The sequence below is a fragment of the Cydia strobilella genome, chromosome 23, assembly GCF_947568885.1.
Source record: "Cydia strobilella chromosome 23, ilCydStro3.1, whole genome shotgun sequence".
Taxonomy (NCBI): Eukaryota; Metazoa; Arthropoda; class Insecta; order Lepidoptera; family Tortricidae; genus Cydia; species Cydia strobilella.
The window spans coordinates 220348-244222 of NC_086063.1; the positions used below are offsets into that span (position 1 = coordinate 220348).

The 23875-nt window shown below is 35.4% G+C and overlaps 1 protein-coding gene and 1 long non-coding RNA gene across 14 annotated transcripts in view; one reads left to right on the forward strand and one right to left on the reverse strand.

The window, feature by feature from the left end:
* Positions 1–9283: 9283 nt before the first annotated feature.
* LOC134751805 (uncharacterized) overlaps positions 9284–23875 on the reverse strand; it is a 149966-nt gene continuing 135374 nt past the window's right edge. Inside the window, exon 2 of the long non-coding RNA XR_010128704.1 lies at positions 9284–9355. This is a non-coding gene — a long non-coding RNA (uncharacterized LOC134751805). The remainder of the gene's footprint in view (positions 9356–23875) is intronic.
* LOC134751771 (hemicentin-2-like) overlaps positions 17894–23875 on the forward strand; it is a 634647-nt gene continuing 628665 nt past the window's right edge. For 5 of the 13 annotated variants that reach the window (XM_063687233.1, XM_063687238.1, XM_063687236.1 and 2 more), the window contains exon 1: positions 17897–18317. The gene's annotated coding sequence lies outside the window, so the exon portion shown is untranslated. Of the gene's footprint in view, positions 18318–23875 lie in introns of all 13 variants that reach the window. The other 8 variants (XR_010128692.1, XR_010128693.1, XR_010128696.1 and 5 more) reach the window with 4 other exon arrangements.

Genomic DNA, 23875 nt, shown 5'->3' on the forward strand with positions numbered 1-23875 from the left:
AATTAAACAATAAAACTTCGAAATAAATAAAACTAATTTTAAAATAAATTACCTACCAAAAACTATCCCCCTGTGGCACGGTAGGTACCTACCTTAGATGCTGGCAGCATTTCCTCCCTGTACCTACCTATCGCAATACCTACTAAAAGTAAAATAATATATTTAAGACCATTAAAAATTCAAATCAAAAGGTCGATCCAACTGACATCAAAATTGTAAATCATAGATAGACATAGACATAGACATAATTTATTGGTAATAAGGTATTACAGGTCACAATTTTTTGTTACTTATTTCTACACAGAATAGAGAATAGAGATAGATAGATAGATAGATTGATTTATTTATTGGTATTGATTATACACTGTCAACATTTGATCTAAATGAATTACAATAAAGTCAATAGGTATATAAATTTACAATTATCAAGTCAGGAATTATTAATCAATGCAATTAGAAATTACAATAAATTACAGTTAAAAACAATAATAATAAATAAAAGACTATGTATACAATTATACATACATACATACATACATACATATAATCACGCCTATTTCCCGGAGGGGTAGGCAGAGACCACGGATTTCCACTTGCTACGATCCTGACATACCTCTTGCGCTTCCTTCACTTTCATAACATTCCTCATACACGCTCGCCGGTTTAGGGTGCTCTTGACCTGGCCTTTCTTCAGGATTTCCCCGATCTGATCAGAGAAAGTCCGCCGAGGCCGTATACAATTATGTCAATGCCAAAGTATTTTTTTAGGTATTTTCATTCATCAAAGAACTCGTTTACCGTGTAATAAGCCTTCATCAAGCAATACATTTTAAGCTTGTTTAAACATTTAATACAGTAGGTAGGTAGTCATCTTAATATTCTCGGTCTTTTATGTTCCCGTGTTCAATCTATTTTCTGCACCTCGTAAACTAACTACTCTTAGTTTCAGCGAGGCAATCAGCTAAAATGGCAAAGCCGTAAACTTTCTAGAAGGTAGTTCCATTGAACGGGCTTTCCAGAATTTGAACTCTGTTTAGGGCTTGTACCTACTGTTTTAAAACAAATAGGAGCCCTAAACAACTAATATTACAAGCAGAAGGAGTTGAAAATAGAGTTCCGGTTAATCCGGTTATAATATTAGATGAAAATTATTGAGCATTAGACTTTTCGTTCGTCACGACATCTATTGTCAACTAGCAGTACCTACTGATAAATTCCGCTACTTGACGCTAAATGTACTTAGACTACGAAATACCTCGCGTTTTGGTAAGAAATCTGATGTCACTTACTTATATTTGTCTATTACAAAACTGATGTATGTAGTGAGCACTCTATGCTCACTTATTTCTTTATGGTACTCTTTAGATGCGTTGCGATTAATTAATCAAATAAACCTGCGAATTATCTAAGTCGAGATCGCATTTGCGAGGCCCTTTTCTATCACTGTGCCCGAAGGGGCCTTGCGCGAGGCGCCCCTTGGGGCGCGAGGCCGTGGGCGACGGCCCACTTCGCCCACGCCTAGCTACGCCACTGTCCTCTTGTTGAAATATTAGTGTTATGATATATACTTACCTTATTTATTATTGGAAAAATAACCATTTGTAAATTGTTCTCTTTGAAATATTTCATTTAATATAGATAGCACGCTTATTGCCATCTATAGCTTTCGCCCAGAGTTACTCTGTTCGTAGTATTACACTCTTTAACTAGATGGCGATGGTGTCAAACAAACTGGTTATAATGAGGGCTACTGCGTTTAATTTCGCCGCTACGGGCGCTAGTGTAGATGTCTTTCAAAATGTCAAATGCATAGAAGTTTTGGGGGTTTCAAGCTTTTTTATCGGGAATTTTCACTCCTTATTCATAATTGTGGTAAATCTTTGTCCACCTTTGATTAATCATAGTAAACAATAGATATAGCTCAATAAATGTTAGTGATTTAAAAAAGTGCCAACTAAAATATATGCAAAATTAAACAGGTTGAAAATGGCACATTTAGGCGTTAAAATACTTTTGTGTATGAACGTATTGATTTTATAAAAATAAGCATAGAAGAATTTTGAGATCTGTTTTTCTGGACCTACATCTACAGTGGCGCCAACTGGTGAGCACAAAAACGGTAGCCCTCATTTTGTTCACCCTAAAATATAGCTTGCATCACAAAGCTTCCCAAATCTGAGTTGGAAGTTGGAACTTGGAACTATTTTGCATACATTGGTTTTAGTGAAGGACTTGTTTATTGTTTATAATTATGTACGTAATTAATAATGTGTAGGTAAAATCACTCTTCTTGTGGTCTACAAAAAACCGGCCGTTACCATTGCGTGCGGGTTATACCATACCTATTTGTTTTGTTTCGTAGGTATTAATTTACAAAAAACCAAAGAAATTCACCTTTGTTTTCTTAAATTGCCAATTATGATGAAATGGGTATTTATGTTGAATGGTTCTATATTTTCCCATAGCATAAAATATAATAATAAATTAATCATAATCTCCATACTATTCATCGCAAAAAGTGACAATAGCGTAATGCGATTTTAAAACGGGAATAATTCTTAGACTCCCTCGCCTCCATGTTGGAACACGAAATGGCGGACGCTTAAACAAGATGGCTGTCGCTTACGTCATTTTGGAAGATGGCGTCGCCAGCGGGCATCGTCATGAATATGCAGCGGTGGAACTGAGGTGTTGTTATTATAGCTTACAGAGCTCGTAGCTTCCTGATAACCAATTTAAAAATGACCCCGAGTTTCTTAAAAGTATTTTGTGCTATCGTAAAGGTTTACACATTCCAGGTGATCTAGCCAGTTGGATGCCAGACGCAACGAAAAGTCACGTCGTCATTTTCATACATTAACTATTTAAGTTTGGCGTTTTCCCCCAGATCTAAATTAAGATTTAACGAAAAACGACAAAAATCCTTCATGGAAATGAATGATGATGATGATGTTTTTTTTAAATTGTAGCTTTATAAATGTTCAAGAAAAAATAAATCTTAAAGCTTTTGGGTTAGAAATTTATGCGTAATAGCTAGTTACGCTCAGCTATAACTTTTATTCTAATGCGAAGACTCGACATAAGTACATATTTAACAAAGCACGTAAGTTTTTATTTTTTAATTTAAAAAAGTTACTTATGCCAAACCTACTGTTTTTTTGCCTAAACTCCGAAGATAGAGATTTTGATTTTATTTGGGAATGTACCTACCGGAAACAAGAAATCTGTGAAGCTCAGTCACAGATCGAAGTTCATTGGGAGATTAAATTGGATCGCCAGCCGGAATACCAAAGTGATGGGAATGTCCGTGCATAATACCTTTGTAATACGGGTAGCCAGAGGCACAAGGAATTATGAATGCACGCTTTTAACTGCTCCTATAGGGGTTTCGGACATAAGTTTCTAAGTTAGTTAATGTTTTTGGAATGCCATTTTATACCTAGCTTTTTTCTCACCCAGAGAATGAGAGCGTAACTACGTTTGTATGGAGAACCGAGCTTGCCGGGGACCCACACATGACACAGAGAAAGACTTCTGCGTCTAACTGTTACAATTACTTTACGTACTCCTTCCTTTTGTTTTGTTTTGTTTTTTTGTTGTGTTTGTTTTGTTTTGTTTTGTTTCTTTCCTTTTGTTTGTGTAAATGTGATCTTTGAAATTCTTGATAGGTAGAAATATTCTTAACGGAAAGTAGCTAAGCGGGAGAGGTGTTCAAAATGATCTCTACAAACGCCCTTAACTGACCGAGCGTTAGCGAATGTCTCCGTTTCAGTTTGGGCAAAAATGCTTTCGTATGTCCGGATGTACTCCTCTGCAGTTCGCATTTCTCAATCGATTCTAGGAAAATCTGTAAGCAGGTTCGATGGTTAGAAAAAAAAATTCTGTTAGTTTTTTGGAAAATGAGTAAAATGGCGTAAATTGGCATAAAATACTTAAGCGCCATAAACCCTTGTGATTGTGATTGTGAGGACGCTGTGATAATGACAACGAAGTAAATATTTATTATTATTAAATGTTATAAGCTTATCGCGAGGTCCACAGCTAACCAGAGCCACTAGTAATGTACAGAGTGGTCCAAAATACGTTGTACATATACGCATTACTACATTTTATATTAAACAGTTATCTAAACCTAGGCAAACACATGTCTATAATAAAAACCCTAGGTCGGGTGTCGACCCCACAGGTGCAAACGAAAGAGACAGCACTACACCACCTGACATGATGGCATGACAGGTGCTTGCGACCGTTAATATATTATCCCTTTTATCACCCAGCCAAGCCAATATGGACCTTTTTCGGTAAGATAAGCGGTCGAGGTAAACCGCAATTAAGATTGTGGTGATATAATGCAAATGAATGGCACAGAGTAAATTTAGATACACAGAAAGTTTTAGATACTGCAAGTTTTAAGGGTTGGTTGTATGAAGTTTTTTTAGGGTTTTTATAGGACGGATGGTTGGAAGGTAGGAAATGCCACAGAGTAATTTTTAACACACTAAAGATTGCACATACTGCCAGTTTTGAGGGTTGGTTGTATGAAGTTTTAAAGGGTTTTTTATAAAACAGATGGCTGGCGCGTGCGCTCAACTGTAAAAAAGGTTGGAAGGTGTCTAAGGCCCTATAACTTTGCCTTTTATTGTGTTTGTCTTGTCTTGCGAGAATATGTTAGAAGTTAAAAACGGTACCATGGACTACAGAATGGAACGGCCTTTTAGCGTAGTTGGTAGTATCCCTCTTTTTTTCAACGTCATTTTCGTAATTTCTTTTGGGCCATCCTATAGAACACAAATATCTATCTATGATAGGTACCATAGACTCGTACATAGTGGGCTCGAATGACCCAGCGTATTTCGTAGTTTCAGTTAATTTACATTCGTGCTAAGATCTACCTACCCATCCACCCATCCAGTCCTTTTGATAAATGACTAATTACCTACTTTAGGCACCTAAATCCCTTCAACCCTAATTTATATAATGGATAGTAATACTAGATATAATGGAGACCGCTTTAGGGACGGTTTTAGAGAATTTAGAGAAATAAATAGGTATTAGTTAGACCTAGACACTAACTAAAGCTAGGTTTATAGTACTTCAAGTAATACAATACATGACAATTTAGATGTACTAAGTACCTAATAAAAAAATTAAATACAGAGAAATCCGAGTCGACGCGATATTGAAATTTTAGGACAGCCCTTATTTGAACCCGGGACCGCTATTTTTTACTAACCCTTTATAGTTTATAGGCACTAACTAACTAGACAAGTACCTAACCCTTTCACTGCCTAGATCTGCTCTAGATCAACCCCAACCCCAAAAAGAGCGTCATAATCGCAAAATAGAAAAATATCTCATTTATTTACATACAAGATATATACAGTGGTACTACGTAAACGAAATTAATAACTAGCTTAAATCAGGCCTCCTTCACTCGCTCAAAACCACGCGCTATATGCCTACCGCTCGGCGTATCGTCGACGATATAATCGACAGAGGGCCGCCGAACGCCCGCCTGAGCGCTCGCACCGCACGTTTCCCGCGCTTACGCTTCGAAATGCCGAAACCACGTAATTATTGTGCAGTAGATGGGTGTAAAAGTCAAAAAACAAAAGAAAATTTGTCGTTTTTTTAGGGTTCCTTACCCAAAGGGTAAAAACGGCACCCTATTACCAAAGATAGATATAACTCCGTAATAGATGGATACAGTCTAAGGAAAAAACGTGCCTCGAAAATCAAGAAAATTTGATTCTCGTTCAGAGGGCGCTACTAGTTTTGGCCTACAGTCGTATAGATGGCGTTGACGGTTTCGTTTGTTATTTAACAATTTTAACGCATATCAGTGAAAGAACATGGGTCAAAATCATAAAAATAATTAATGCAAATAAAAAAATCATTTATCTATATTTAAATACATTCTATCGTATTTTTATAAATCTTCATTTTTAGTTTTAAAGTGTGTCGACAGATGGCAGTGAATTTACTGGGGTTACAAAATTTACTATGACAGTACCGCTCTAGTATAAGTTACTCTATGCTAATACTAAGACTCCGCTGCCGCTGTTCTTCTGTCACCAGGCTGTATCTCATGAACCGTGATAGCTAGACAGTTGAAATTTTCACAGATGATGTATTTCTGTTGCCGCTATAACAAAAAATACTAAAAAGTACGGAACCCTCGGTGGGCGAGTCCGACTCGCACTTGGCCGGTTTTTTCATTTCCGAGAGACGAAGAAAGGTGAGTAGTATTTTAAATCTATCTTTATGAATTTTGTCACTATTTATTTCTTTGAACATAAGTAGAGATAAATCGTAAATTAAGGAGTTTTTGAGTCAGGTATTATAAGTGTTGTTTTTAAATATTTGATTGACTAATATAAAATATGGTTGATTCGCAACATTCGTTTTATTACAATAATAACATAAGTAACAGTACAACCCTAGCGCATTCTTACGATGACGCGTTGGCACGTGGCTCGCACGGCGAGCAAGGCAGTCTCGACTCTTTGTGCGCATACTTATGGTACATTTCTTCTCGTCCTGAGCAGCAGGTATTATTATTAAGATTTTGTAGGCTATTATAGAGTAGGTATTTTCGCTTTTGTATGGGAATGATGTATCTGTTACGTAGTAACTATTTATTAATCTGTGCTTAAATCTAAAATAGGCCCTTGAGGCATTGTACCAAGGATGCTGGCGGCATTTCCCCGCTGTATCGCAATGCTGATACGTTGTGCGAGAAAGCCGCCAGCTCTTCGGTCACCAGTTACGTCAACCAGACGCTTCGCGATTTCTGCAAACAACTTATGCGCGCTGGGACCCCATGGACCTAGAGTTTCAACTCCAAATGGAACGAAATGATACTCTCTACCGAGTAAAAAAAATAGAAAAATAAATAGAAAATAGCCAACAACCAAATAAAACAATCCAAAACCTCATAAAAATCAAGTCGAATTATGCCACTGGAATTTTCCTTCGAGAAAAATCTATGCCAACGCGAAACCGCAAACTTTAAACTGCGGTCCTTTTAAACAAAAAAGACTTTAAACAGTTGTGATAGGGTTGGTTTTGTCGGTTTGTTAAAGATGGTAATGATTACAAATGGCGCATTGTTTGGCGCGGAAAATGGAAGTGTCAATACCAAGGGACAGATTTGGAGATCTGGCGATAAGAGCGCGCCAGAGCGGGATTTAAATAATGGGATGAGAATGGAGGAAATAGCCGAGAAAAAAATACACTACAAAAAAACACAACGGGTACTTCATGACGTGACATTATTGTTTAGGTATATTAACCCCCTTATATTAAACATATTAAAAACGGGTCACTCACGTATTTTAAGTCGAAAACGCTCGACATGGTTCACTCGATTCCGTACCGAGGAGCCGTGAGTGACCCGTTTTTAATATGTTTAATATGTCTGTGTCTCACAGAAGTTTTGTTATTAAAACCCCCTTATTCATAAAATGTAGTAAAATTCTTACAAACCTGTTAAATTTTGTCCCTTTCTAACTAATAAAAATGTGGAAAAACGTATGAGAAAAAACCATTTTCAACCGTTTGTTAGATGTGACAGACGTTTATGAAAAACGCCACAATTCTTTTAAACTACTTATTATTATTTTTAAAGTTCTGTATTGTATATTTCATTGAAGTCGTCGGAGTATCGGAGAAAAATAAAATGTAAAAAATGTACCTATGTATGTAAAAGGGGATTTAATCGTAGAAAGTGCCTAAATTACAAGACTATACTTTGCTTTCATATTCCCAACTTCCATTCAGAGTCAGGATAAATATGTCATGCCGCAGGGGAATAGTTTTTAGTTATTTATTTTAAGATTAGTTTTATTTATTTTTAGTTTTAGAATTTAAGTTTTATAAGTTAGTTATTAATTTAGAGGTGAAAATGTATATGCATTTGTATTATATTTTAATTAATAAATAAAGAGATAGAGACATAGTCAATTTGCAAGTTAATGTGTCACATATTTAATTGTAAAACTAAAAGTATTATTAACTAGTTATTTAAACCTACCATACTTAATTGCGTAGGTATAACTATAAGCGAATAAATCGCGTTTTATTTAAAATGCAAAAAAAACTTAAAAATTTCAATCAGTGTGCGAAGAAAATCTAATCAACTACCTAGCGACATTTTAGGGGCGTCGGCTCCGCTTCGCCGCGCGCGCGTCACATTGCAAAAATGTACGTTCAATCTGCTAAAATACACATTAAACAAATTATACCAGCTACGAGGCTAGGTCACGAATCGTAGCTAGTGAGGTATACAGGGTATTTCATGCAATTGGGTCAACGAGGAAGAGCCACGAGCTGTAAATGCCGCCTGGGGTATATCCGGACCAATATTACGATCCTCAAACCTTCAAGAAAATAGCTTACTTCCCTTTTAAAGGCCGGCAACGCACTTTGGTGTTGTGGGTGTCCATTGGCGATGGTAATCACTTATCATCAGGCAAAGCTGCTCGTTTGCCTCTTTTATAATAAAAAAGCCTCTTTGTACCGTAAATTTCCTCAACCTTTCATGCCAAGCATTACCCGGCTTGAAAATGTCTATTATGGATAATGAATAGAATCAGGATAGTACAAAAATTAAAACAAAAATGTTGCTTTACTAATCAGCAAAATAATTTAATCCCACCAAAAACCTTTTTTATGTAAAATGTTGCCAAGACGAGACTGTCAAAAAGGTATCATCAAACCTGCCATAAAACCTGCCTGCATTGTCAAGGGTCTCATGTAGAGTCAAGCCTCTAACTCTACACGGTTTAGCTCTACAAGCCCTAACTTTACAAACTCTTCATTTCATTCATAATTTAAGAGCATGGCTCTTGTCGGTGGAGTATGCGCCAGTTTTCTCGGTCCTCGGCCAGGTTCTTTAGGTCCCTGTAAGACACGACATTTGCTTTCGCTTTCAGTTGTTGTGTGTAGCTTGCTCGTGGTTTTCCGCGGCCTCTTCTCGCTTCTATCTTGCCTTCTAATATAGTGTTAAAGAAAGTGTCGTGTCTTATCAAGTGACCTATCATTCTGCCTCGTCTATTTTCTATAGTTCTCAGCAGGTTTCTCTTCTCTCCCACAATTCGAAGCACTTCCTCGTTCGTTTTTTTCTCCGTCCAACTTATTCTCTCCATTCTTCTCCACAACCACATCTCAAAAGCCTCTAATCGCTTCCTATCTTTCTGCCGCATTGTCCACGTCTCACACCCATACAAAGCGATGCTCCAGATGTATATCTTAATTAGGCGTTTTTTTGTACTCTTAGAGATCCTAGCCTTAAGCAAATGTTTTTTGGCGTTGAAAGCTGTTTTCGCCATTGCTATCCTTGATACTATTTCCCCTGTACATCTGGAGTCTTGTGTAATTAAGCTGCCTAAATATCTAAATTTGTTTACTTGTTCTATGTGTGTCCCTCTGATGTCAATTTGTTCCTTAACCGGGTGAGATTCTGAAGCAATAAGTGTATATAAGATAGAAGCAATAACGAACTCTACACAATCAAAATATGTGGCTTTGGCCGTTTCGTTACATACTAAATACAAGAACAATGTCTTCTTCTTCTCCTTTGTCCGTCCCTGCACCCGCTATCTATTATGGGGTCGGGTCTCCTCACTCTCCTCACACTTCTGCGTCAAGCCTGTCGGTCCCAGATTGTCGGTTTTGGGAATTAGCCTTCTTAATTATTGTATAACAGAAAAGTAATGAACAGTGGCGTTCTCAGAGTTGGTATCTAGATAATTTCTTATCTAGATAATTATTTCAAATAAAATCGTTTCAAATAAATTTATTCGAAGATAAATGCAATCACAAATAGTGCGTTGACAACTTTTCTATTTAGATAAGTTATCTAGATGAAGATAACTGGCCTCGTTTGTTATTGAAGTAAGCTTATAATAATAAACTTATAGAATGTCACGTCGGGTCAAACCGTCACACTGACACACTATTGACATTCATCTTTTATTTAAAATCCCAGCTAATTTATCTAGATAAAAATGAAACTGATCTACATGGAGACTGTATAAAGGAGTCAAATCTCTATGTATGAAAAGTGTCCATCAAAAAACAGTAATTAGGCGGCGCCACCATATACCGAAATACTACCAGAGAGAGAAAGGACTCCAAGAAATCTCTTCGTGGCTAAATTTAAACCTTCTCACACTTAATGTGGCCAAGACAAACTATATTTGCTTCACAAAATACAAAAGTACACAACCACCTCCTACTTTAAGTTTAAGAATACATGATTGTCGTCAAATAGATTTATCAAACTGCAATTGTAAGAAAATTGCTAAGGTTGCTTTCACAAAATACCTTGGGATAATTGTCGACCAGCGACTATCATGGCACAATCATATTGAGTACATTAATAATAGAATCAGAAAGTTAATATGGATTTTTAAAATATTAAAGCACATTACCACTAAAAATCTATTAAAACAACTATATATTACGTTAGCTCAATCCGTCATGACATACTGTATTCCAGTTTGGGGTGGAGCAAATAAATCTAAGTTTATTGATACCGAAAGGGGACAAAGATGTTTACTTAAAGTTATGTTCTCTAAATCATATAGATACCCAACAGATGAACTATACAACGAGTGTAAACTGCTTAGCGTAAGAAAATTATATATTTTGAACACGACCTTAAAGTTACATAGGACTCTAACCTATAAACCACCTACGTCAACACAAAGAAGAAAAGATAAAGTAGTTGTCCTCTCTAACACAAAGTCTCTTTTCGCCAAAAGGCAATTTGTTTACCATTCTGCCTACTTGTATAATAATATAAATAATATTATCTCGATTTATTCACTGCAATCGTATAATTTTAAGAAAACACTTTTAGAATGGTTAATTAACCTAAGTTACAAGGAAACTGAAAACCTAATATATCACGTATCTTAAATATTGCAACAATAATAAAATAAAAATAAAAAAACAACTTTTTCAAACATATTCATATCAATCAAAATTTAACTATCGTTAGACATATTTCAAAATATTTAAATCACTACGGTTATTATATAAACACATTCACACATATGCACACACATTCACACACACACACACACACACACACACACACACACACACACACACACACACACACACACACACACACACACACACACACACACACACACACACACACACACACACAGGTTTTATCTCAATTTTGTAAATTCAATTGTTTTGAGTGCACTAATTTCTCAACATTATATCATAATTTTGTTTTTAAATTTAATTTTAAATAATAATTTTAATTTTACTTAATTGTAATAAATTATATGTTAAACTTTACTTTAGCTAAAGTTCATACTAATTATATAATATCTTCACCTAAATATTACTTCAAATGATATGTTCGGTTACTATTTATAAACCCTTAATAGTAGTAGCGGGGTCTTCTGCCACAAGTATTTACAATACTTACAAGGAGATTCCAAGCATAACTAAATTGTAAATTGTGAAATGTTTTAACCAAAATAAACAATTTTTCATTTTCATTTTTTCATTTTCATTTCATTTTCATTTTCATTTTCATCTTTTATTTAAAATCCCAGCTAATTTATCTAGATAAAAATGAAACTGATCTACATGGAGACTGTATAAAGGAGTCAAATCTCTATGTATGAAAAGTGTCCATCAAAAAACAGTAATTAGGCGGCGCCACCATATACCGAAATACTACCAAAAACAACCTACGTAATTTGGTCGGGTTATTTGTTGCCTTATATGGTTCATGTTATACTCATGTCCCAGAGCCTAACTAGCGCCACCGGAGAGATTAGGAACTATTATTTAAAGCTGAAAGCGGTCACTTTTGCAACAATTCTGCCATAAGAAATTGGCATCCTTTCTATACCATCCATACTTATAATAATAAATTTATAGAATGTCACGTCGGGTCAAACCGTCACACTGACACACTATTGACATTCATCTTTTATTTAAAATCCCAGCTAATTTATCTAGATAAAAATGAAACTGATCTAGATAAATTCAAAATAACAAATGACGGATTATTTAGGTATTTCAAATAAAAGATGATTTAGTTATCTTCCCGGTTATTCGTAAATAGATAATTGTTGCGGACTCTCCTTAAAGACCTACACTACTTACCTTTTTACGCCTTACTTATGTCATGAATATATTTGACGTTGTCATGGTAGCGATTGTAAATAAACATGTCAGTATGGAAAAAACAGTATCTTATTTCTGAGAATGATAAAATATATTATAAATAAATAAAATACGCTGAAAATAAGTATTGTGTTACCGCGCGTCGGTAACAATAATTTTTCCCCAACTCTGGGCGTTCTCCGCCGTATTACTGCCGTGATTGTGATGTTCATTCCGTCACTCATTTTATCAAAGAAATTAATAGATTTGAGCGGAAAAGGTGGAAATAACGATGCCACAAGCTGCGGTAGGCATCAGAACGTTACCTTTATTACTGTTGCAGTAGTAATCCTGTCACCTTTATTATTTACCTACAGCTACACTTAACTTTCAATACATTCAATAAATCAATGGAACATGTTTAAACAGTGACGACTTTGAAACTTCGAAACAAATTAAACAAGTTACTGTACTATTGAGTACCTAACCCAAGTCTGAGCAAGCGGGGACTTCTAAACAACTTGTAATGACATTGGCAGCATTAGACTTGTAGCTCAGAATCTAGGCTAGATTTAATGTAGAATCTAGCCTTTGTTATGGTGGTTTTTCACTTTGCAGTACACTTTTGAAGTGGATACTTTTCTATGTTTGCTTTTTTGTATAAATTATTTTGTAGATATATAGATAGATAGGGTGACTGCTAGTGACAGACAGACGGATAGACAGACGGACAGACGGACAGCGGAGTCTTAGTAATAGGGTCCCATTTTACCCTTTGGGCATGGAACTCTAAAAATGTATCGGGATCGGGATGATGGAAATGGTCACCCATACTTCATTTACGGTTCTATTGGCGTTTTCTATCAACGATGGTAATCTTGGCTAGACCCCCTGGTAGGTTAGTTAGGCATCACTACGAGGTGGACCGGTAGGTAGTTTCTTACCTTACGTTTTTTCAGAGACACCCTTCAATTCATAGAGCTGTGTGGAAGACCATAAAACAGTGATCTTTTATAGTCAAGGCTCGTATGCTACAGTTGTAATTACTTGTGGTCCTGCGAGCCGGACCTCTGTCCGAATGTCCTCGTTCTTGTCCCAATCGACGGCGAGCGTCGCGTCGCGGTCGGACGAGTGACACTTCCATTTGCTACGCGTTATTCCTGACGCTAGCGGAGCGAGTTGAGGGCTCGCTCAGGGGACGGTATAAAGCTAGAAATATACTAATTAAAATGCAACGCTGATGTATTTCAACATTCAAAAGATAAGGAACATGAAATAGTTCATCGAGTTTCAAATGTTGTTTATATAGCTGATACTTCCCCTTTAATAATGTATATAAGTATAAATACAAACTGCTGAATCCGACATAAGTGCAGATGTTGCGAACGCAACCTTTTATTTGTATAATGCAGTAGCAAAACGCAGCCGTCGGGCTCGCTTACTATGCGGAGGCTTATTTAAATGCACCAATAGGAGCGCTCCACATAACTTGTATCGCGGCCAATTAGAGGCACCTAAATTTAACTACCTTTTTACCATTCAAAATTAGCTTAATCACTTTCGCAACAGCCTCCATACTAGAACCACCACTTCTACACCATTTAACCGTTGTTGTCAACTGTACCTCGTAACCAGCACCTATATATTACACGTTTACTTCAAATCGAAGTCTTTTTATTTGTCGTCGAGACCTGCACGGCGGCTACAGCAGATGATTCAACGGAGCCACGCCGTTCTGTCGCCTTAATAATATTTTAGTCTTTATCTTATAAAATGTTTGTCAAAATGGATGAAGTGTTAGTTTAAAGGCCACTAGCAACGTTTATCTTTTTTCATTTTTCATCCGTTAGTTGGGTATTGGGCAATGCTTCAATTGATTTTTAACAAGCAGAAACGTCTGTGATCGATGCTATTAAGCTTAGAATAAATTTAAAAGTGGAAAAATTACTGCCTTGGATGAGACTTGGGCCAGAGGCCGTGAGTTCAAGTCTCACCCAAGGCAGTAATTTTTCCACTTTTAAATTTATTCTAAGCTTAATGCTTCAATTGCTTCAAATAAAGAGATATTCAACTACTTTTATACCGATAAGCAGTACAAAATTAACATAGTCATCGACGACCGTCCAACCATAACTGTTGGGGACCAAACTCGGTCCCACGGGGAGTAGGGCTTAGGGCCGTGATGTAAAACTGTCCATTTTAATACCACTGTATTACTTCACCGCGAGCTCCCCCTATGATGTCGTAAATGTCACGACTCGTAATGTTGACGACACAGAAAAAAAACGTGCAAAATAAGCACCTGTGTCTATAAGAGAACGAACTGTACTCATATCAATCTGTAATATTTTTAGGGTTCCGTACTCAAAGGGTAAAAACGGGACCCTATTACTAAGACTCCTCTGTCCATCTGTCCGTCTGTCTGTCTGTCTATCCGTCTGTCCGTCTGTCTCTCTGTCCGTCTGTCCGTCTGTCTATCACCAGGCTGTATCTCATCAACCGTGATAGCTAGACAGTTGAAATTATCACAGATGATGTATTTCTGTTGCCGCTATAACAACAAATACTAAAAAGTACCTAGTCCGACTTGCACTTATCCGGTTTTTATTATTCTGTCATCACAAGCAGGTGGTGATTTAGAACATATTTAGAACTTACTGTAATGAACTCTTAAGCATACATTATTAACCGCCGCCCACTACTTCGTCTGTGTAGAAATCGTTAAAAAAACTTTTCTTATTGGAGCTCTACCGCCTACCACATTTGAAAAAAATATGTAGTAAGATTCAACTATCAAGTTTTTCCTTTAACGTATTAAACTGTACCACAGAATAAATAATAGTGTACTTTGTCTATCTGTACCCCTAGTGTACATTTTATTCTACAGCGTGACGTGACGTACACTTTTGCGTCAAAGTGTCATTTTGTATGGGATTTTGAGCATTTTTGAGTTTCCAAACCGTCCCGCTTGGCGCGCAAACTTCAAACTTAAATCTTGGAAAATACACAGGTTTGTGTAACACAAGTGTTTTTGTGTTTTAGACGATTATTATCAATAAAATATGTTATTATAATAGTAGGCAGTTTGAAGCCGACATATCCGACATAATATAACAATTTATAACGTTATATTCGAATACCATAATTCTAAATTAACAATCAGACTGAACTTAATACAATTCAAGTAAAATACCGATGTTTCAACATTTCTAAAAAGTAATTAATTTGATTTGCAAGTTCGATTCAATTAAAATAATGAATAATGATACGGAATGTATTATTTTTATACGTATCTTAGTTTTAATGTTTTTGCATATACTACAAAATTAACTTACTTACAGACAAAAAAAAAAAAAAATTTTTTTAACCACTGACCGGTCCAAAGCGATATCACGCCAGCTTTCGCCGACGCCGAGCTCACAGATCCGCCTCCACAAACCCAAACCCAAAACAAAATTAAACCCAATAATTTTTAACATTTTTAACACTGCCAATTTCATCTGCCATTATGATTACTCATTTTGTAAGGGTCGAAAGTGACGTAAAGTAAAACTGTCAATTTTAATGTAACTGTCACCCCTTGCCCCGGGCTCCCTCTAGTGATGTCATAAATGTCACACACCCGTCATATCACACGACTCGAAGTATGGATGGTATAGAAAGGATCGCAATCTCTTATGGCAGAATTGTTGTAAAAGTGACCGCGTTAAGCTTTAAATAATAGTTCCTAATCTCTCCGGTGGCGCTAGTTAGGCTCTGGGGCATGAGTATAACATGAACCATATAAGGCAACAAATAACCCGACCAAATTACGTAGGTTGTTTTTGGTAGTATTTCGGTGTATGGTGGCGCCGCCTAATTACTGTTTTTTGATGGACACTTTTCATACATAGAGTTTTGGCTCCTTTATACAGTCTCCATGACTCGAAGATAATTTTGATGACAAGCACAAACGCCATAGTAATTCTATATTACAAATTCCAAAGTAATTTATTACAGTACAGCAGTTACAGTACACCTTCAAGGTTAAACCGCTGCACCGATTTAGATGAAATTTGGTGTGGAGATTGTTTTTTAAATTTGTTTGGTGACAGTTTTGAGTCCCAGCACAGTCCCAGGAAAGGTTATAGTAGGTAGAATTTTCACACGGTTTATAAGAAGATGAAGTTTGGACAGAAACTAGTCAGTCACAAAAGTATATGACCCTAATTACTAGTTTCACGGTGTTAGTGCACTAACACCGTAAAACGAAATGAGAAATTAAATCTGATCATACAGGTCAGATGCATTAAATGAACTGCTGTATGCATATATGCTGCCATGTATTGCATCAAATATGCATGTAACAGCTCATTTAATGCAATAAATATTGTTTTTACAGTGCGTAAAAGAGCACTTTTCGTGCATATGTCGAAAGTTTAAAGAGCCATATGTACTGTAAAACGTTGTACGATACACGTGCGAATAGGTCAAGTTAAGTCAAGTCAATATAATCTTTATTCAAATAGGCCTAGCAACAAGCACTTTTGAATTTATAATTAGGTAATTCGCAACTCGTGTCGATTTAAAACACTCCCTGCGGTCGTGTTTCAATTTATCGTCACTCGTTTCGAATTTCCTCTTTTCCGCACTTGTATCGTAATTATCGTAAATTACTATTTCAGTGTATCCGTTGACCACGAGGCTCGAAATGTCGATATGTATTATTATTATTAACCTCTTGTCTGTGTACGAGTAAGATAAGGATCCTGACCATTAGTGATTTTTTGCATTTTTTTAGAACATTTTTTTTTACCTACTCTGTAGCGCACAACGAGGTTTGAAACTACGATTTTTGACTACCACACACATATGAAAGGGTTATTCATTATAAGCCATATTCCGTCCGTTCCGGTCAGTTCAAATTATTTTATTCTATGAATAACTATCGCGGTAACCGAAGCCAATATAGTTCGTAGAGAAAGTTCGCACAAATTTAACACAATTTGCAATCATATTATATGGCTCCCTGAGGGTGAAATAGGGCTTTTAGCTAGATTATGTAGAATACTAGGTCATATCAGTGTTGCTATATGTATATTTAGGATTTGATTAACTTTAGGGATAGGGGTCATATTTAGCGAAGATGACAGTCACATACCTAGAGTCCGTCCAAGCTAACTGTGCAGGTGCTCCCTTGAACAGAATAAAGTGTAATTGTGACATTACCAACGGCATGTTTTCATAGTTTAACATTAATGATGCCATAGCCTCACTTTGTCATTACAAATATCATGAAGAATTAGCTTGGTCCGATTAGCTCTATTTAACTATAAGTAGTTTTTTTACGCCAATTAAAATTAAAATGTATCATTGACAAATGCTAGGAAAAGTGACGTGATCATATTTATATATTTCATTTTCGACGATTTAGATTTAGATTTATTTATTTCATAATATTAAATTACATTATAAATGATTTTAACTTAATCTATACGAATTTATATTATGATCGTCACTTATTATATACAAATGTCAATACAGACAGAAACTAGACGTTTACTACAAATGATTTTAAATAAATATTCGGCAAAGTTCGTCACTTAAAATTAAATATTCCCAATTCATATAGCAAAACATTTCCACATTTTCCCGTGATCATCCGTCATGAATTATGTCATCGCAAATAATTAATTTTCAATATTCCCAGAAATTAAAATGTAACCAGAAATAACCCTGCAAGCGCTTTATTCCCCGGGATTCCACGAGAAAATTCCGTGAAATTTTCCCGTAACGCGTCACTAAAGAGAATAGTCCACTCGACCCAAGCACTAATACGTTACACTTAAAATTCTCAATACAAAAAGCCTAACCGAAATGTGCCAGTTCTTACTTGTGACCTGGCACACATACGCAAAACCACCCTTACACTTACACCAACATTTAACTGACTCACCGTAACCCTTATTGTCTTCAAAATAAGGTTTAAAAATAGTCAATCTTGTGTATAATACACCCACACAGCGACAGATCCCGGGGTTCACCATCAGTGTCGGTTGAGACTCCGTCGCGCCCGGACGTGTCGAACGAATCTTCGCGAACGAATTCGTAGTGAATGCAATGTGGTGTGCTGTGTTGTGAATTTTAAAGATTTAGTGCTCGTTCTGTGTGGATTTTTGGATACTGAGCGAATTGTAAGTTTAATTTTAGATTTACAAATTTTTATATAGAGCGGAATATTAATCTATTTGTATGGATGACAGTCATCTGTTACGTTTTATTTAGATGTGCTATTTTCTCGGGAAAATTTTAACCACGTTTTCAGGCGATGGGAAATTTAGCGGTGGGATTATGTAATAAATTTAACTGTCACAACTCACAATTGGTCAAGATAGTGTTTAGTTTTTAAGTTTATGAAATTTTAATATGTTAGTCTATAAGGTACTTATATGTAATATGGGCCTTGTTGCCTGAATTAAATTTTAAAATAACTAAAAATAAATAATTAAAATTAATCTAAAAAAAAAACATAACACACAAAATAGTATATTGAATAGCTTTGGAATGGTGTAAAAATGATTGTAACCACCTGTTTCTGGTTATTGCTATATTAACAAGTCGATATGGTTTCTCGGGAAATTTTCAATAGGGAAAATTCCAGGGAATGGCTAGATATATCCATATATCTTATAAGCAGTTAGGGATATGAATACATAATGTACTAAATTAATTTTCAGCTCAAAATAACCAAACTAATAAAAAAACAAAAATGAAAACTTCTTATTCTATGGGTTTTAATGAATTTGGAATATACTTAAATAGAAAATATAACATTAATTTTGTACTTTAATACAATTTAATTTACGGTCGATCAGTTACATTTAATTATATTTCGAGAGTAAAATGTCATAGAAAAGGCATAACTTAATTCCAAGAATAGACTGAACTCATATAAATTTGTTAGTAGCTAGGTAAGTAGCAAATTAGATAGTACAAGTTAAATTAGATTTTCGTATTGATTCTCTACATGTCAGACAAACATAAAATTAATAGTTAAACATTTATCACCGGTAAATGTAAATAAATTATGTGAATTTTCATAAATAACTACCCTTTAACTAACCTTATGTTCCACGAAAAATCTATTCCAGTTAACCTTCAGTCGGTTATGGCTCGTAACATATTAGAACACAAACAATAAAGTTTGGCAATAGGCGGTCAACAGAATTAGATAATCGTAAAGTTTGAAACTTGGCAGATTTGCGAGCTTATATGCCAAAAGCTTCTAATGTTTAAAGGAAGAAGATTTTAGATATTGTGGTAGATATAGGTACTTAATGTGATTGTGTATAGTAAAGCGGTCGGTCAACAAAATCAGATAATCGTGCAGATAAGCTTGGTAGATTTGAGAGCTTATATGCCAAAAGCTTAAGGGATTAGGAAAGCTCGCTAAACCTACTTACCTAAATAATATTTCTTTTATGCACGGTTGACCAAATTATATATTTATAACTTCTTTTTTAAAGGTACCTGTTTTTTTGCTATGTTATAAAAACTAAGTAAAAAAAACCGGCCAAGTGCGAGTCGGACTCGCACACGAAGGGTTCCGTACCATTACGGAAAAAAACAGCAAAAAAATCACGTTTGTTGTATGGGAGCCCCATTTAAATATTTATATTATTCTGTTTTTAGTATTTGTTGTTATAGCGGCAACAGAAATACATCATCTGTGAAAATTTCAACTGTCTAGCTATCACGGTTCATGAGATACAGCCTGGTGACAGACAGACAGACGGACAGACGGACGGACAGACGGACAGCGGAGTCTTAGTTAGTAATAGGGTCCCGTTTTTACCCTTTGGGTACGGAACCCTAAAAAACAACATAGAATATAAACATTTGTTATGTGGATATAATCGTGAAGTTCTGAAGCTTAGCAGATTTGTGAGCTTATATGCGAAAAGCTTCTAGGGGTTTAAGGAAGCACTTTATTCTTATTGATGACACAAAAATAAATAATAGTTAGTATAGGCTGATTTGCAGGCTTATATGTCATTTAAACATTATAATTTTATTAAAGATAATACTATAAAAAAGAGATAAGGAAAGAAAAACGGTAGATCCCTATGGTGTGTGGGTATACCGTAATTAAAAATATTGGGATTAAAAGTAATTCATAAAAAGGCTTCCTTACTATTTTCATTGTTTTTCATCTTGACAGCCCTAACTATTTTAAATATCTCAATAAACGAATAATTTTAAAGTTAAAATAAACTAATTTCCTTGAGTGGGCTTTTAAGGTATTTTTATCAAAAATAACTTATAAAATACACACACAATAAACACACTGATTACTGAAAATGTATATTTTGTTGTAAAAACTGTCCACAATTATAAATATAACTAAAAAAATACTTCCACATTACCTACGCGAGTTTTCCGATTACTATAATTATAATGGACGAATGTAATAATTAGTAATTAAAACAATTATTTTTAATAGAAGGTATACATTTAATTATAGTCGTGGGAAAGTTTTTGATTACTTATTTTCTTATAACAATGAAATTAGGTTATTTTACAGGACGGTATAAATTATTTTTAAAAGACTTTAGAAAGAAGGCGATTCTCATAATATATCTAGTAGTTTTCAATTCATCGAGATATTTGTTATATTTGTTTCTTATGTGTGTTTCATTTTAGGATTCGAAAAACGCTTAACAGATTAAAAAATAACACCTTGATTGAAAGATTTTCATTTTCATTAAGCCAGGATCTAATGCTAAGGGAACTCTTCAGGGGTCATTCTCAAAAACTATGTCTCCGGTCTAATTGCCGCGACCCATACAAAATGTATGAAAAGAATCGTGGTAATTAGACGCAACCGCAGACATGATTATTCTCAGATAATGACTCTCAAATGTTATAGTGATTGTTTATTATTTATAATAACTTGTGCATTTCCTCTTGGCAAGAGATATTTAGTGAAATGAAACTGCTGATGAAAACCATTAAATGACGGCATACCGTCAACCGAACCGGGGTGAATAGGAATGGCTGGGGTGAATAGGGACAAAAAATGTGATTCACCGGCCTTGTTTCTATAACTAACCACACAAATTATATCATACAAAATCTATTATTGTTTTTTATCGAAGAGTACAATTCGTGTGGGTATTTTTTAATAGATTATCAGGCAAATCACTTTTTAAGTTTTGTCCCTATTCACTCCAGCCATCCCTATTCACCCCGGTTGACGGTACTGTTTTTTTGTAGTTGTTTTAAATAGTAACCTATACGGTCCTTTATTCACAAGCAAATACAATGAATAGATTGTCCTAATTTAAAATGCAAACAAAATATTTTAATCCCGCAACGAGTTGCTTTGTTGCCCCTGGGAAGACTGTGTTACAAACAAAGTAATTACTTAAGGGGCCCACTGACTATCAGTCCAGGACGATATCGGCCTGTCAGTTAGAACAAAAATTTGACAGTTCCGAACAACTGACAGAGGTATATCGTCCGGCGGACTGGTAATGCTCTTAACACATGAATACATTATTTTTACACTTACACTACACACACTACACACACACACACACACACACACACACTACACTAGTAGGTATTTACGCACATTTTACTTTTTTACTAGACGAGAATGATTGTAATTCTTGATTGCTCATATTACCTACTTATAATATTTATTTATAAATTCTACATTTATAAACGCTACTCATTACACCCATTTTTGATTGTATTATGGGTTGGTATTTATTTTTCATTTTATAGGTACAAAACCTGAAAAAACAAAGATTTTTTTTTCCTTTTTTTTCTGATAAAACGAGTTGTCAAATCAAAATAATATGTAAATATGTATTTGCCGAGCAAAGCTCGATGCCTACAATAAAGTCCTAATATAAAACGAACTTCAATTTCATCACGTACCCCTTTTTTCATTCTTTTCACAAAGTAGAGCAGCCTTTTTCCTGCGCCGCCCACGGCCAATATTCGTGGAAGTACTAAAATAGACTGAAACCCACGTACAGTCGAGTTCATAAATATGTATACATTTTTTCACCTTATTGCAATGGGCTTAGTTGAAGAAATGTACACATATTTATGAACTCGACTGTACGTGCAAAATATCACTTCTTTGCCTCTATTTAGCACGCAGCAAAGGCATATAGCTGGATATAATTGGTATTATTGTTAAATAGTAAATGAATATCTTTAAATTGTAAATTAACTGTAAATAGGCATGATTTATTAGATTAGATATAAAATAAAACTATGAAAACGGATTATATCGCGTATATTGAAATTATAATACATCCCGACGTTTCGAATCATTTACAGCGTTCGTGGTCAACGGGTGACTACGGGTGAACGGGTAAAGGGGATAGTTTTATTTCATGAGCAACTATCGCGGTAACCGAAGACAATATTAGATTAGGTATATTTATTTCTTAACACATTCACTGCCCCCAACGCACATGTGCGTTCACCGTTATACAAGTTTGTTCCTAGGCCACGCCCCCTGACAGTGAATGCGTTAAAGAAAAGGCACAGTATTTTACAAAAAGGGATAAAACAAAGGCTTCCACTAAAAAATCGTCAACAACATTAGAACAGAAATAAAATAAAAGAATATAAAATTAATAAATAAAACAAATGTCACAAAAAAAGAGATGTCAATGTATACATAGCTGCCCAACCTAGGTATTGTCGAATGTCAGGAACAAGAAAAAAACAACAAAAAACAATAATATAAAATAAATACTAAGTTATAAAAATAACCTTAATAATCTTATCTTTATCTCTAACTATCAGATAGTTTAAATCAAAAATAAAATTAAAAATTTAGGTAATAATGTAACATTCAGACACAATTGTATTATTGTTTGTGAATAAATAAATGAAATGAAATATTGTTATAGTAAAAATATATACCTACGTATCAAAATTTTTCTTAATTATTTCAATCAACAATTATGCTTCAATATTTTTCTGTCACACCTGTCTATTGACAGATATTAACTTATAAATATTTGTGCAGGTATCTACATACCGGCAAATTGCTACCTTTTACCGAACCCTTATGTAAATATTCAATTAGCCGCGGAAGGTCGAGAGCGTAATTATTTGTCATGAATCACCCCCTACCTCCCCACCGTTTGAAAGACAACCAGAGGCCTGTTCGAAGGTATTTTGACTTGACATTGACTTGATTTGTGTTTATTGGCGATCGGAAGATGCACGAGTAATATCAAGCCATCGTGAAAATCCATCTGAGATTTACTTACTTACTTACTTCCGTTGGCGCTACAACCCTTTGTGGGTCTTGGCCTCCTCCACAATCTTCCTCTAGTTGTCGCGGTGCCTGGCGACCTTCTTCCAGTTGGTAAAATTTCCCATCTTCCTTAGATCTTCCTTTACACAATCCATCCAACACTTCTTAGGCCTGCCATGCGGTCTTTTTTGTAGCGGCGTTGACCTTGTCATTACTTTTGCTGCCCTCTTGTCCGGCATCCTTTCAAGGTGACCCGCCCATCTCAGCCGCTGCGACTTACAGAACCTCACGATGTTGTTGTTGTTGTTGATCTGAGATTTATTAAGTTTCAATTTACTTCATCATCATCTTCGAGCCGATTGCGGCCACAGCGATTGCGTTTTACCACTGAGAGCGTCGCTGGTGCGCTCTCAGGTGACTGACATAGCCAATTTTTGCAGCGAATGTGTGACCACACTC